Source organism: Diospyros lotus, chromosome 9, assembly GCF_014633365.1.
Source record: "Diospyros lotus cultivar Yz01 chromosome 9, ASM1463336v1, whole genome shotgun sequence".
In the NCBI taxonomy this organism is placed as follows: domain Eukaryota; kingdom Viridiplantae; phylum Streptophyta; class Magnoliopsida; order Ericales; family Ebenaceae; genus Diospyros; species Diospyros lotus.
Window position 1 is genome coordinate 21,655,539 of NC_068346.1, and position 13,402 is coordinate 21,668,940.

General features: G+C 30.8%; 1 long non-coding RNA gene across 1 annotated transcript; it reads left to right on the top strand.

The window, feature by feature from the left end:
- The first annotated feature begins 5,909 nt into the window (after nt 1-5,909).
- Nucleotides 5,910-13,345, top strand: LOC127810106 (uncharacterized). The gene is made up of 3 exons (XR_008025358.1): nt 5,910-6,468; nt 6,933-11,119; nt 11,586-13,345. It is a non-coding gene; the product is annotated as an uncharacterized LOC127810106 (long non-coding RNA).
- The last annotated feature ends 57 nt before the right edge of the window (nt 13,346-13,402 follow it).

Sequence of the window (13,402 nt, forward strand, 5' to 3'; positions counted from 1 at the left end):
TTTTGTGAACGAATTACGACGATTCGTCTTTTCGGCCTGATTTTTAGCTGCACAAAAAACTGTTTCCGATCAGATTTTTTTCGATGTCATAATAATCGTATCGAAATTCTGGTTCGTTTCATATAATTGTTTTTAGATATCTTGATTTCGGAGCACTCCCTCCAATCCATTCGGTTACTCATAATTGTACCGAAAATCAAGTTAAACCCCTAATCTTTTGAATATTTCAATTACACTTCCAAATAAAACTACACTTAAAACCATATGAAATTATCTTCATTCCACCATTGAAAATTGACAAAAAAAAAAAGAAATTTCTTTTTTCGACCAAAGTCGGGAAAAATGAAGAAATTACGCTTACGTCCTATTGTTCGATTTGATCGCTAGTACTTTTGTTTCAACATTAAACAACCAAAAGGTTGTTCTAATAACTAAATTAAAGTGTATTTTGAGTTCAATTGACTTTTTGTGAACGAATTACGACGATTCGTCTTTTCGGCCTGATTTTTAGCTGCACAAAAAACTGTTTCCGATCAGATTTTTTTCGATGTCATAATAATCGTATCGAAATTCTGGTTCGTTTCATATAATTGTTTTTAGATATCTTGATTTCGGAGCACTCCCTCCAATCCATTCGGTTACTCATAATTGTACCGAAAATCAAGTTAAACCCCTAATCTTTTGAATATTTCAATTACACTTCCAAATAAAACTACACTTAAAACCATATGAAATTATCTTCATTCCACCATTGAAAATTGACAAAAAAAAAAAGAAATTTCTTTTTTCGACCAAAGTCGGGAAAAATGAAGAAATTACGCTTACGTCCTATTGTTCGATTTGATCGCTAGTACTTTTGTTTCAACATTAAACAACCAAAAGGTTGTTCTAATAACTAAATTAAAGTGTATTTTGAGTTCAATTGACTTTTTGTGAACGAATTACGACGATTCGTCTTTTCGGCCTGATTTTTAGCTGCACAAAAAACTGTTTCCGATCAGATTTTTTTCGATGTCATAATAATCGTATCGAAATTCTGGTTCGTTTCATATAATTGTTTTTAGATATCTTGATTTCGGAGCACTCCCTCCAATCCATTCGGTTACTCATAATTGTACCGAAAATCAAGTTAAACCCCTAATCTTTTGAATATTTCAATTACACTTCCAAATAAAACTACACTTAAAACCATATGAAATTATCTTCATTCCACCATTGAAAATTGACAAAAAAAAAAAAAGAAATTTCTTTTTTCGACCAAAGTCGGGAAAAATGAAGAAATTACGCTTACGTCCTATTGTTCGATTTGATCGCTAGTACTTTTGTTTCAACATTAAACAACCAAAAGGTTGTTCTAATAACTAAATTAAAGTGTATTTTGAGTTCAATTGACTTTTTGTGAACGAATTACGACGATTCGTCTTTTCGGCCTGATTTTTAGCTGCACAAAAAACTGTTTCCGATCAGATTTTTTTCGATGTCATAATAATCGTATCGAAATTCTGGTTCGTTTCATATAATTGTTTTTAGATATCTTGATTTCGGAGCACTCCCTCCAATCCATTCGGTTACTCATAATTGTACCGAAAATCAAGTTAAACCCCTAATCTTTTGAATATTTCAATTACACTTCCAAATAAAACTACACTTAAAACCATATGAAATTATCTTCATTCCACCATTGAAAATTGACAAAAAAAAAAAAGAAATTTCTTTTTTCGACCAAAGTCGGGAAAAATGAAGAAATTACGCTTACGTCCTATTGTTCGATTTGATCGCTAGTACTTTTGTTTCAACATTAAACAACCAAAAGGTTGTTCTAATAACTAAATTAAAGTGTATTTTGAGTTCAATTGACTTTTTGTGAACGAATTACGACGATTCGACTTTTCGGCCTGATTTTTAGCTGCACAAAAAACTGTTTCCGATCAGATTTTTTTCGATGTCATAATAATCGTATCGAAATTCTGGTTCGTTTCATATAATTGTTTTTAGATATCTTGATTTCGGAGCACTCCCTCCAATCCATTCGGTTACTCATAATTGTACCGAAAATCAAGTTAAACCCCTAATCTTTTGAATATTTCAATTACACTTCCAAATAAAACTACACTTAAAACCATATGAAATTATCTTCATTCCACCATTGAAAATTGACAAAAAAAAAAAAAGAAATTTCTTTTTTCGACCAAAGTCGGGAAAAATGAAGAAATTACGCTTACGTCCTATTGTTCGATTTGATCGCTAGTACTTTTGTTTCAACATTAAACAACCAAAAGGTTGTTCTAATAACTAAATTAAAGTGTATTTTGAGTTCAATTGACTTTTTGTGAACGAATTACGACGATTCGTCTTTTCGGCCTGATTTTTAGCTGCACAAAAAACTGTTTCCGATCAGATTTTTTTCGATGTCATAATAATCGTATCGAAATTCTGGTTCGTTTCATATAATTGTTTTTAGATATCTTGATTTCGGAGCACTCCCTCCAATCCATTCGGTTACTCATAATTGTACCGAAAATCAAGTTAAACCCCTAATCTTTTGAATATTTCAATTACACTTCCAAATAAAACTACACTTAAAACCATATGAAATTATCTTCATTCCACCATTGAAAATTGACAAAAAAAAAAAAAGAAATTTCTTTTTTCGACCAAAGTCGGGAAAAATGAAGAAATTACGCTTACGTCCTATTGTTCGATTTGATCGCTAGTACTTTTGTTTCAACATTAAACAACCAAAAGGTTGTTCTAATAACTAAATTAAAGTGTATTTTGAGTTCAATTGACTTTTTGTGAACGAATTACGACGATTCGTCTTTTCGGCCTGATTTTTAGCTGCACAAAAAACTGTTTCCGATCAGATTTTTTTCGATGTCATAATAATCGTATCGAAATTCTGGTTCGTTTCATATAATTGTTTTTAGATATCTTGATTTCGGAGCACTCCCTCCAATCCATTCGGTTACTCATAATTGTACCGAAAATCAAGTTAAACCCCTAATCTTTTGAATATTTCAATTACACTTCCAAATAAAACTACACTTAAAACCATATGAAATTATCTTCATTCCACCATTGAAAATTGACAAAAAAAAAAAAAGAAATTTCTTTTTTCGACCAAAGTCGGGAAAAATGAAGAAATTACGCTTACGTCCTATTGTTCGATTTGATCGCTAGTACTTTTGTTTCAACATTAAACAACCAAAAGGTTGTTCTAATAACTAAATTAAAGTGTATTTTGAGTTCAATTGACTTTTTGTGAACGAATTACGACGATTCGTGTTTTCGGCCTGATTTTTAGCTGCACAAAAAACTGTTTCCGATCAGATTTTTTTCGATGTCATAATAATCGTATCGAAATTCTGGTTCGTTTCATATAATTGTTTTTAGATATCTTGATTTCGGAGCACTCCCTCCAATCCATTCGGTTACTCATAATTGTACCGAAAATCAAGTTAAACCCCTAATCTTTTGAATATTTCAATTACACTTCCAAATAAAACTACACTTAAAACCATATGAAATTATCTTCATTCCACCATTGAAAATTGACAAAAAAAAAAAAGAAATTTCTTTTTTCGACCAAAGTCGGGAAAAATGAAGAAATTACGCTTACGTCCTATTGTTCGATTTGATCGCTAGTACTTTTGTTTCAACATTAAACAACCAAAAGGTTGTTCTAATAACTAAATTAAAGTGTATTTTGAGTTCAATTGACTTTTTGTGAACGAATTACGACGATTCGTCTTTTCGGCCTGATTTTTAGCTGCACAAAAAACTGTTTCCGATCAGATTTTTTTCGATGTCATAATAATCGTATCGAAATTCTGGTTCGTTTCATATAATTGTTTTTAGATATCTTGATTTCGGAGCACTCCCTCCAATCCATTCGGTTACTCATAATTGTACCGAAAATCAAGTTAAACCCCTAATCTTTTGAATATTTCAATTACACTTCCAAATAAAACTACACTTAAAACCATATGAAATTATCTTCATTCCACCATTGAAAATTGACAAAAAAAAAAAAGAAATTTCTTTTTTCGACCAAAGTCGGGAAAAATGAAGAAATTACGCTTACGTCCTATTGTTCGATTTGATCGCTAGTACTTTTGTTTCAACATTAAACAACCAAAAGGTTGTTCTAATAACTAAATTAAAGTGTATTTTGAGTTCAATTGACTTTTTGTGAACGAATTACGACGATTCGTCTTTTCGGCCTGATTTTTAGCTGCACAAAAAACTGTTTCCGATCAGATTTTTTTCGATGTCATAATAATCGTATCGAAATTCTGGTTCGTTTCATATAATTGTTTTTAGATATCTTGATTTCGGAGCACTCCCTCCAATCCATTCGGTTACTCATAATTGTACCGAAAATCAAGTTAAACCCCTAATCTTTTGAATATTTCAATTACACTTCCAAATAAAACTACACTTAAAACCATATGAAATTATCTTCATTCCACCATTGAAAATTGACAAAAAAAAAAAAGAAATTTCTTTTTTCGACCAAAGTCGGGAAAAATGAAGAAATTACGCTTACGTCCTATTGTTCGATTTGATCGCTAGTACTTTTGTTTCAACATTAAACAACCAAAAGGTTGTTCTAATAACTAAATTAAAGTGTATTTTGAGTTCAATTGACTTTTTGTGAACGAATTACGACGATTCGACTTTTCTGCCTGATTTTTAGCTGCACAAAAAACTGTTTCCGATCAGATTTTTTTCGATGTCATAATAATCGTATCGAAATTCTGGTTCGTTTCATATAATTGTTTTTAGATATCTTGATTTCGGAGCACTCCCTCCAATCCATTCGGTTACTCATAATTGTACCGAAAATCAAGTTAAACCCCTAATCTTTTGAATATTTCAATTACACTTCCAAATAAAACTACACTTAAAACCATATGAAATTATCTTCATTCCACCATTGAAAATTGACAAAAAAAAAAAAAGAAATTTCTTTTTTCGACCAAAGTCGGGAAAAATGAAGAAATTACGCTTACGTCCTATTGTTCGATTTGATCGCTAGTACTTTTGTTTCAACATTAAACAACCAAAAGGTTGTTCTAATAACTAAATTAAAGTGTATTTTGAGTTCAATTGACTTTTTGTGAACGAATTACGACGATTCGTCTTTTCGGCCTGATTTTTAGCTGCACAAAAAACTGTTTCCGATCAGATTTTTTTCGATGTCATAATAATCGTATCGAAATTCTGGTTCGTTTCATATAATTGTTTTTAGATATCTTGATTTCGGAGCACTCCCTCCAATCCATTCGGTTACTCATAATTGTACCGAAAATCAAGTTAAACCCCTAATCTTTTGAATATTTCAATTACACTTCCAAATAAAACTACACTTAAAACCATATGAAATTATCTTCATTCCACCATTGAAAATTGACGAAAAAAAAAAAAGAAATTTCTTTTTTCGACCAAAGTCGGGAAAAATGAAGAAATTACGCTTACGTCCTATTGTTCGATTTGATCGCTAGTACTTTTGTTTCAACATTAAACAACCAAAAGGTTGTTCTAATAACTAAATTAAAGTGTATTTTGAGTTCAATTGACTTTTTGTGAACGAATTACGACGATTCGTCTTTTCGGCCTGATTTTTAGCTGCACAAAAAACTGTTTCCGATCAGATTTTTTTCGATGTCATAATAATCGTATCGAAATTCTGGTTCGTTTCATATAATTGTTTTTAGATATCTTGATTTCGGAGCACTCCCTCCAATCCATTCGGTTACTCATAATTGTACCGAAAATCAAGTTAAACCCCTAATCTTTTGAATATTTCAATTACACTTCCAAATAAAACTACACTTAAAACCATATGAAATTATCTTCATTCCACCATTGAAAATTGACAAAAAAAAAAAAGAAATTTCTTTTTTCGACCAAAGTCGGGAAAAATGAAGAAATTACGCTTACGTCCTATTGTTCGATTTGATCGCTAGTACTTTTGTTTCAACATTAAACAACCAAAAGGTTGTTCTAATAACTAAATTAAAGTGTATTTTGAGTTCAATTGACTTTTTGTGAACGAATTACGACGATTCGTGTTTTCGGCCTGATTTTTAGCTGCACAAAAAACTGTTTCCGATCAGATTTTTTTCGATGTCATAATAATCGTATCGAAATTCTGGTTCGTTTCATATAATTGTTTTTAGATATCTTGATTTCGGAGCACTCCCTCCAATCCATTCGGTTACTCATAATTGTACCGAAAATCAAGTTAAACCCCTAATCTTTTGAATATTTAAATTACACTTCCAAATAAAACTACACTTAAAAGCATATGAAATTATCTTCATTCCACCATTGAAAATTGACAAAAAAAAAAAAGAAATTTCTTTTTTCGACCAAAGTCGGGAAAAATGAAGAAATTACGCTTACGTCCTATTGTTCGATTTGATCGCTTGTACTTTTGTTTCAACATTAAACAACCAAAAGGTTGTTCTAATAACTAAATTAAAGTGTATTTTGAGTTCAATTGACTTTTTGTGAACGAATTACGACGATTCGTCTTTTCGGCCTGATTTTTAGCTGCACAAAAAACTGTTTCCGATCAGATTTTTTTCGATGTCATAATAATCGTATCGAAATTCTGGTTCGTTTCATATAATTGTTTTTAGATATCTTGATTTCGGAGCACTCCCTCCAATCCATTCGGTTACTCATAATTGTACCGAAAATCAAGTTAAACCCCTAATCTTTTGAATATTTAATTACACTTCCAAATAAAACTACACTTAAAAGCATATGAAATTATCTTCATTCCACCATTGAAAATTGACAAAAAAAAAAAAAGAAATTTCTTTTTTCGACCAAAGTCGAGAAAAATGAAGAAATTACGCTTACGTCTATTGTTCGATTTGATCGCTTGTACTTTTGTTTCAACATTAAACAACCAAAAGGTTGTTCTAATAACTAAATTAAAGTGTATTTTGAGTTCAATTGACTTTTTGTGAACGAATTACGACGATTCGTGTTTTCGGCCTGATTTTTAGCTGCACAAAAAACTGTTTCCGATCAGATTTTTTTCGATGTCATAATAATCGTATCGAAATTCTGGTTCGTTTCATATAATTGTTTTTAGATATCTTGATTTCGGAGCACTCCCTCCAATCCATTCGGTTACTCATAATTGTACCGAAAATCAAGTTAAACCCCTAATCTTTTGAATATTTCAATTACACTTCCAAATAAAACTACACTTAAAAGCATATGAAATTATCTTCATTCCACCATTGAAAATTGACAAAAAAAAAAAAAGAAATTTCTTTTTTCGACCAAAGTCGGGAAAAATGAAGAAATTACGCTTACGTCCTATTGTTCGATTTGATCGCTTGTACTTTTGTTTCAACATTAAACAACCAAAAGGTTGTTCTAATAACTAAATTAAAGTGTATTTTGAGTTCAATTGACTTTTTGTGAACGAATTACGACGATTCGTGTTTTCGGCCTGATTTTTAGCTGCACAAAAAACTGTTTCCGATCAGATTTTTTTCGATGTCATAATAATCGTATCGAAATTCTGGTTCGTTTCATATAATTGTTTTTAGATATCTTGATTTCGGAGCACTCCCTCCAATCCATTCGGTTACTCATAATTGTACCGAAAATCAAGTTAAACCCCTAATCTTTTGAATATTTAAATTACACTTCCAAATAAAACTACACTTAAAACCATATGAAATTATCTTCATTCCACCATTGAAAATTGACAAAAAAAAAAAAGAAATTTCTTTTTTCGACCAAAGTCGGGAAAAATGAAGAAATTACGCTTACGTCCTATTGTTCGATTTGATCGCTTGTACTTTTGTTTCAACATTAAACAACCAAAAGGTTGTTCTAATAACTAAATTAAAGTGTATTTTGAGTTCAATTGACTTTTTGTGAACGAATTACGACGATTCGTCTTTTCGGCCTGATTTTTAGCTGCACAAAAAACTGTTTCCGATCAGATTTTTTTCGATGTCATAATAATCGTATCGAAATTCTGGTTCGTTTCATATAATTGTTTTTAGATATCTTGATTTCGGAGCACTCCCTCCAATCCATTCGGTTACTCATAATTGTACCGAAAATCAAGTTAAACCCCTAATCTTTTGAATATTTAAATTACACTTCCAAATAAAACTACACTTAAAAGCATATGAAATTATCTTCATTCCACCATTGAAAATTGACAAAAAAAAAAAAGAAATTTCTTTTTTCGACCAAAGTCGGGAAAAATGAAGAAATTACGCTTACGTCCTATTGTTCGATTTGATCGCTTGTACTTTTGTTTCAACATTAAACAACCAAAAGGTTGTTCTAATAACTAAATTAAAGTGTATTTTGAGTTCAATTGACTTTTTGTGAACGAATTACGACGATTCGTCTTTTCGGCCTGATTTTTAGCTGCACAAAAAACTGTTTCCGATCAGATTTTTTTCGATGTCATAATAATCGTATCGAAATTCTGGTTCGTTTCATATAATTGTTTTTAGATATCTTGATTTCGGAGCACTCCCTCCAATCCATTCGGTTACTCATAATTGTACCGAAAATCAAGTTAAACCCCTAATCTTTTGAATATTTCAATTACACTTCCAAATAAAACTACACTTAAAAGCATATGAAATTATCTTCATTCCACCATTGAAAATTGACAAAAAAAAAAAAAGAAATTTCTTTTTTCGACCAAAGTCGGGAAAAATGAAGAAATTACGCTTACGTCCTATTGTTCGATTTGATCGCTTGTACTTTTGTTTCAACATTAAACAACCAAAAGGTTGTTCTAATAACTAAATTAAAGTGTATTTTGAGTTCAATTGACTTTTTGTGAACGAATTACGACGATTCGTCTTTTCGGCCTGATTTTTAGCTGCACAAAAAACTGTTTCCGATCAGATTTTTTTCGATGTCATAATAATCGTATCGAAATTCTGGTTCGTTTCATATAATTGTTTTTAGATATCTTGATTTCGGAGCACTCCCTCCAATCCATTCGGTTACTCATAATTGTACCGAAAATCAAGTTAAACCCCTAATCTTTTGAATATTTAATTACACTTCCAAATAAAACTACACTTAAAAGCATATGAAATTATCTTCATTCCACCATTGAAAATTGACAAAAAAAAAAAAGAAATTTCTTTTTTCGACCAAAGTCGGGAAAAATGAAGAAATTACGCTTACGTCCTATTGTTCGATTTGATCGCTTGTACTTTTGTTTCAACATTAAACAACCAAAAGGTTGTTCTAATAACTAAATTAAAGTGTATTTTGAGTTCAATTGACTTTTTGTGAACGAATTACGACGATTCGTCTTTTCGGCCTGATTTTTAGCTGCACAAAAAACTGTTTCCGATCAGATTTTTTTCGATGTCATAATAATCGTATCGAAATTCTGGTTCGTTTCATATAATTGTTTTTAGATATCTTGATTTCGGAGCACTCCCTCCAATCCATTCGGTTACTCATAATTGTACCGAAAATCAAGTTAAACCCCTAATCTTTTGAATATTTAATTACACTTCCAAATAAAACTACACTTAAAAGCATATGAAATTATCTTCATTCCACCATTGAAAATTGACAAAAAAAAAAAAGAAATTTCTTTTTTCGACCAAAGTCGGGAAAAATGAAGAAATTACGCTTACGTCCTATTGTTCGATTTGATCGCTTGTACTTTTGTTTCAACATTAAACAACCAAAAGGTTGTTCTAATAACTAAATTAAAGTGTATTTTGAGTTCAATTGACTTTTTGTGAACGAATTACGACGATTCGTCTTTTCGGCCTGATTTTTAGCTGCACAAAAAACTGTTTCCGATCAGATTTTTTTCGATGTCATAATAATCGTATCGAAATTCTGGTTCGTTTCATATAATTGTTTTTAGATATCTTGATTTCGGAGCACTCCCTCCAATCCATTCGGTTACTCATAATTGTACCGAAAATCAAGTTAAACCCCTAATCTTTTGAATATTTAAATTACACTTCCAAATAAAACTACACTTAAAAGCATATGAAATTATCTTCATTCCACCATTGAAAATTGACAAAAAAAAAAAAGAAATTTCTTTTTTCGACCAAAGTCGGGAAAAATGAAGAAATTACGCTTACGTCCTATTGTTCGATTTGATCGCTTGTACTTTTGTTTCAACATTAAACAACCAAAAGGTTGTTCTAATAACTAAATTAAAGTGTATTTTGAGTTCAATTGACTTTTTGTGAACGAATTACGACGATTCGTCTTTTCGGCCTGATTTTTAGCTGCACAAAAAACTGTTTCCGATCAGATTTTTTTCGATGTCATAATAATCGTATCGAAATTCTGGTTCGTTTCATATAATTGTTTTTAGATATCTTGATTTCGGAGCACTCCCTCCAATCCATTCGGTTACTCATAATTGTACCGAAAATCAAGTTAAACCCCTAATCTTTTGAATATTTCAATTACACTTCCAAATAAAACTACACTTAAAAGCATATGAAATTATCTTCATTCCACCATTGAAAATTGACAAAAAAAAAAAAAGAAATTTCTTTTTTCGACCAAAGTCGGGAAAAATGAAGAAATTACGCTTACGTCCTATTGTTCGATTTGATCGCTTGTACTTTTGTTTCAACATTAAACAACCAAAAGGTTGTTCTAATAACTAAATTAAAGTGTATTTTGAGTTCAATTGACTTTTTGTGAACGAATTACGACGATTCGTCTTTTCGGCCTGATTTTTAGCTGCACAAAAAACTGTTTCCGATCAGATTTTTTTCGATGTCATAATAATCGTATCGAAATTCTGGTTCGTTTCATATAATTGTTTTTAGATATCTTGATTTCGGAGCACTCCCTCCAATCCATTCGGTTACTCATAATTGTACCGAAAATCAAGTTAAACCCCTAATCTTTTGAATATTTAAATTACACTTCCAAATAAAACTACACTTAAAAGCATATGAAATTATCTTCATTCCACCATTGAAAATTGACAAAAAAAAAAAAAGAAATTTCTTTTTTCGACCAAAGTCGAGAAAAATGAAGAAATTACGCTTACGTCTTATTGTTCGATTTGATCGCTTGTACTTTTGTTTCAACATTAAACAACCAAAAGGTTGTTCTAATAACTAAATTAAAGTGTATTTTGAGTTCAATTGACTTTTTGTGAACGAATTACGACGATTCGTCTTTTCGGCCTGATTTTTAGCTGCACAAAAAACTGTTTCCGATCAGATTTTTTTCGATGTCATAATAATCGTATCGAAATTCTGGTTCGTTTCATATAATTGTTTTTAGATATCTTGATTTCGGAGCACTCCCTCCAATCCATTCGGTTACTCATAATTGTACCGAAAATCAAGTTAAACCCCTAATCTTTTGAATATTTCAATTACACTTCCAAATAAAACTACACTTAAAACCATATGAAATTATCTTCATTCCACCATTGAAAATTGACAAAAAAAAAAAAAGAAATTTCTTTTTTCGACCAAAGTCGAGAAAAATGAAGAAATTACGCTTACGTCCTATTGTTCGATTTGATCGCTTGTACTTTTGTTTCAACATTAAACAACCAAAAGGTTGTTCTAATAACTAAATTAAAGTGTATTTTGAGTTCAATTGACTTTTTGTGAACGAATTACGACGATTCGTGTTTTCGGCCTGATTTTTAGCTGCACAAAAAACTGTTTCCGATCAGATTTTTTTCGATGTCATAATAATCGTATCGAAATTCTGGTTCGTTTCATAGAATTGTTTTTAGATATCTTGATTTCGGAGCACTCCCTCCAATCCATTCGGTTACTCATAATTGTACCGAAAATCAAGTTAAACCCCTAATCTTTTGAATATTTAAATTACACTTCCAAATAAAACTACACTTAAAAGCATATGAAATTATCTTCATTCCACCATTGAAAATTGACAAAAAAAAAAAAGAAATTTCTTTTTTCGACCAAAGTCGGGAAAAATGAAGAAATTACGCTTACGTCCTATTGTTCGATTTGATCGCTTGTACTTTTGTTTCAACATTAAACAACCAAAAGGTTGTTCTAATAACTAAATTAAAGTGTATTTTGAGTTCAATTGACTTTTTGTGAACGAATTACGACGATTCGTCTTTTCGGCCTGATTTTTAGCTGCACAAAAAACTGTTTCCGATCAGATTTTTTTCGATGTCATAATAATCGTATCGAAATTCTGGTTCGTTTCATATAATTGTTTTTAGATATCTTGATTTCGGAGCACTCCCTCCAATCCATTCGGTTACTCATAATTGTACCGAAAATCAAGTTAAACCCCTAATCTTTTGAATATTTAATTACACTTCCAAATAAAACTACACTTAAAAGCATATGAAATTATCTTCATTCCACCATTGAAAATTGACAAAAAAAAAAAAAGAAATTTCTTTTTTCGACCAAAGTCGGGAAAAATGAAGAAATTACGCTTACGTCTTATTATTCGATTTGATCGCTTGTACTTTTGTTTCAACATTAAACAACCAAAAGGTTGTTCTAATAACTAAATTAAAGTGTATTTTGAGTTCAATTGACTTTTTGTTAACGAATTACGACGATTCGTCTTTTCGGCCTGATTTTTAGCTGCACAAAAAACTGTTTCCGATCAGATTTTTTTCGATGTCATAATAATCGTATCGAAATTATGGTTCGCTTCATATAATTGTTTTTAGATATCTTGATTTCGGAGCACTCCCTCCAATCCATTCGGTTACTCATAATTGTACCGAAAATCAAGTTAAACCCCTAATCTTTTGAATATTTAATTACACTTCCAAATAAAACTACACTTAAAAGCATATGAAATTATCTTCATTCCACCATTGAAAATTGACAAAAAAAAAAAAAGAAATTTCTTTTTTCGACCAAAGTCGAGAAAAATGAAGAAATTACGCTTACGTCTTATTGTTCGATTTGATCGCTTGTACTTTTGTTTCAAAATTAAACAATCAAAAGGTTGTTCTAATAACTAAATTAAAGTGTATTTTGAGTTCAATTGACTTTTTGTGAACGAATTTCGACGATTCGTGTTTTCGGCCTGATTTTTAGCTGCACAAAAAACTGTTTCCGATCAGATTTTTTTCGATGTCATAATAATCGTATCGAAATTCTGGTTCGTTTCATAGAATTGTTTTTAGATATCTTGATTTCGGAGCACTCCCTCCAATCCATTCGGTTACTCATAATTGTACCGAAAATCAAGTTAAACCCCTAATCTTTTGAATATTTAAATTACACTTCCAAATAAAACTACACTTAAAACCATATGAAATTATCTTCATTCCACCATTGAAAATTGACAAAAAAAAAAAAGAAATTTTCTTTTTTCGACCAAAGTCGGGAAAAATGAAGAAATTACGCTTACGTCCTATTGTTCG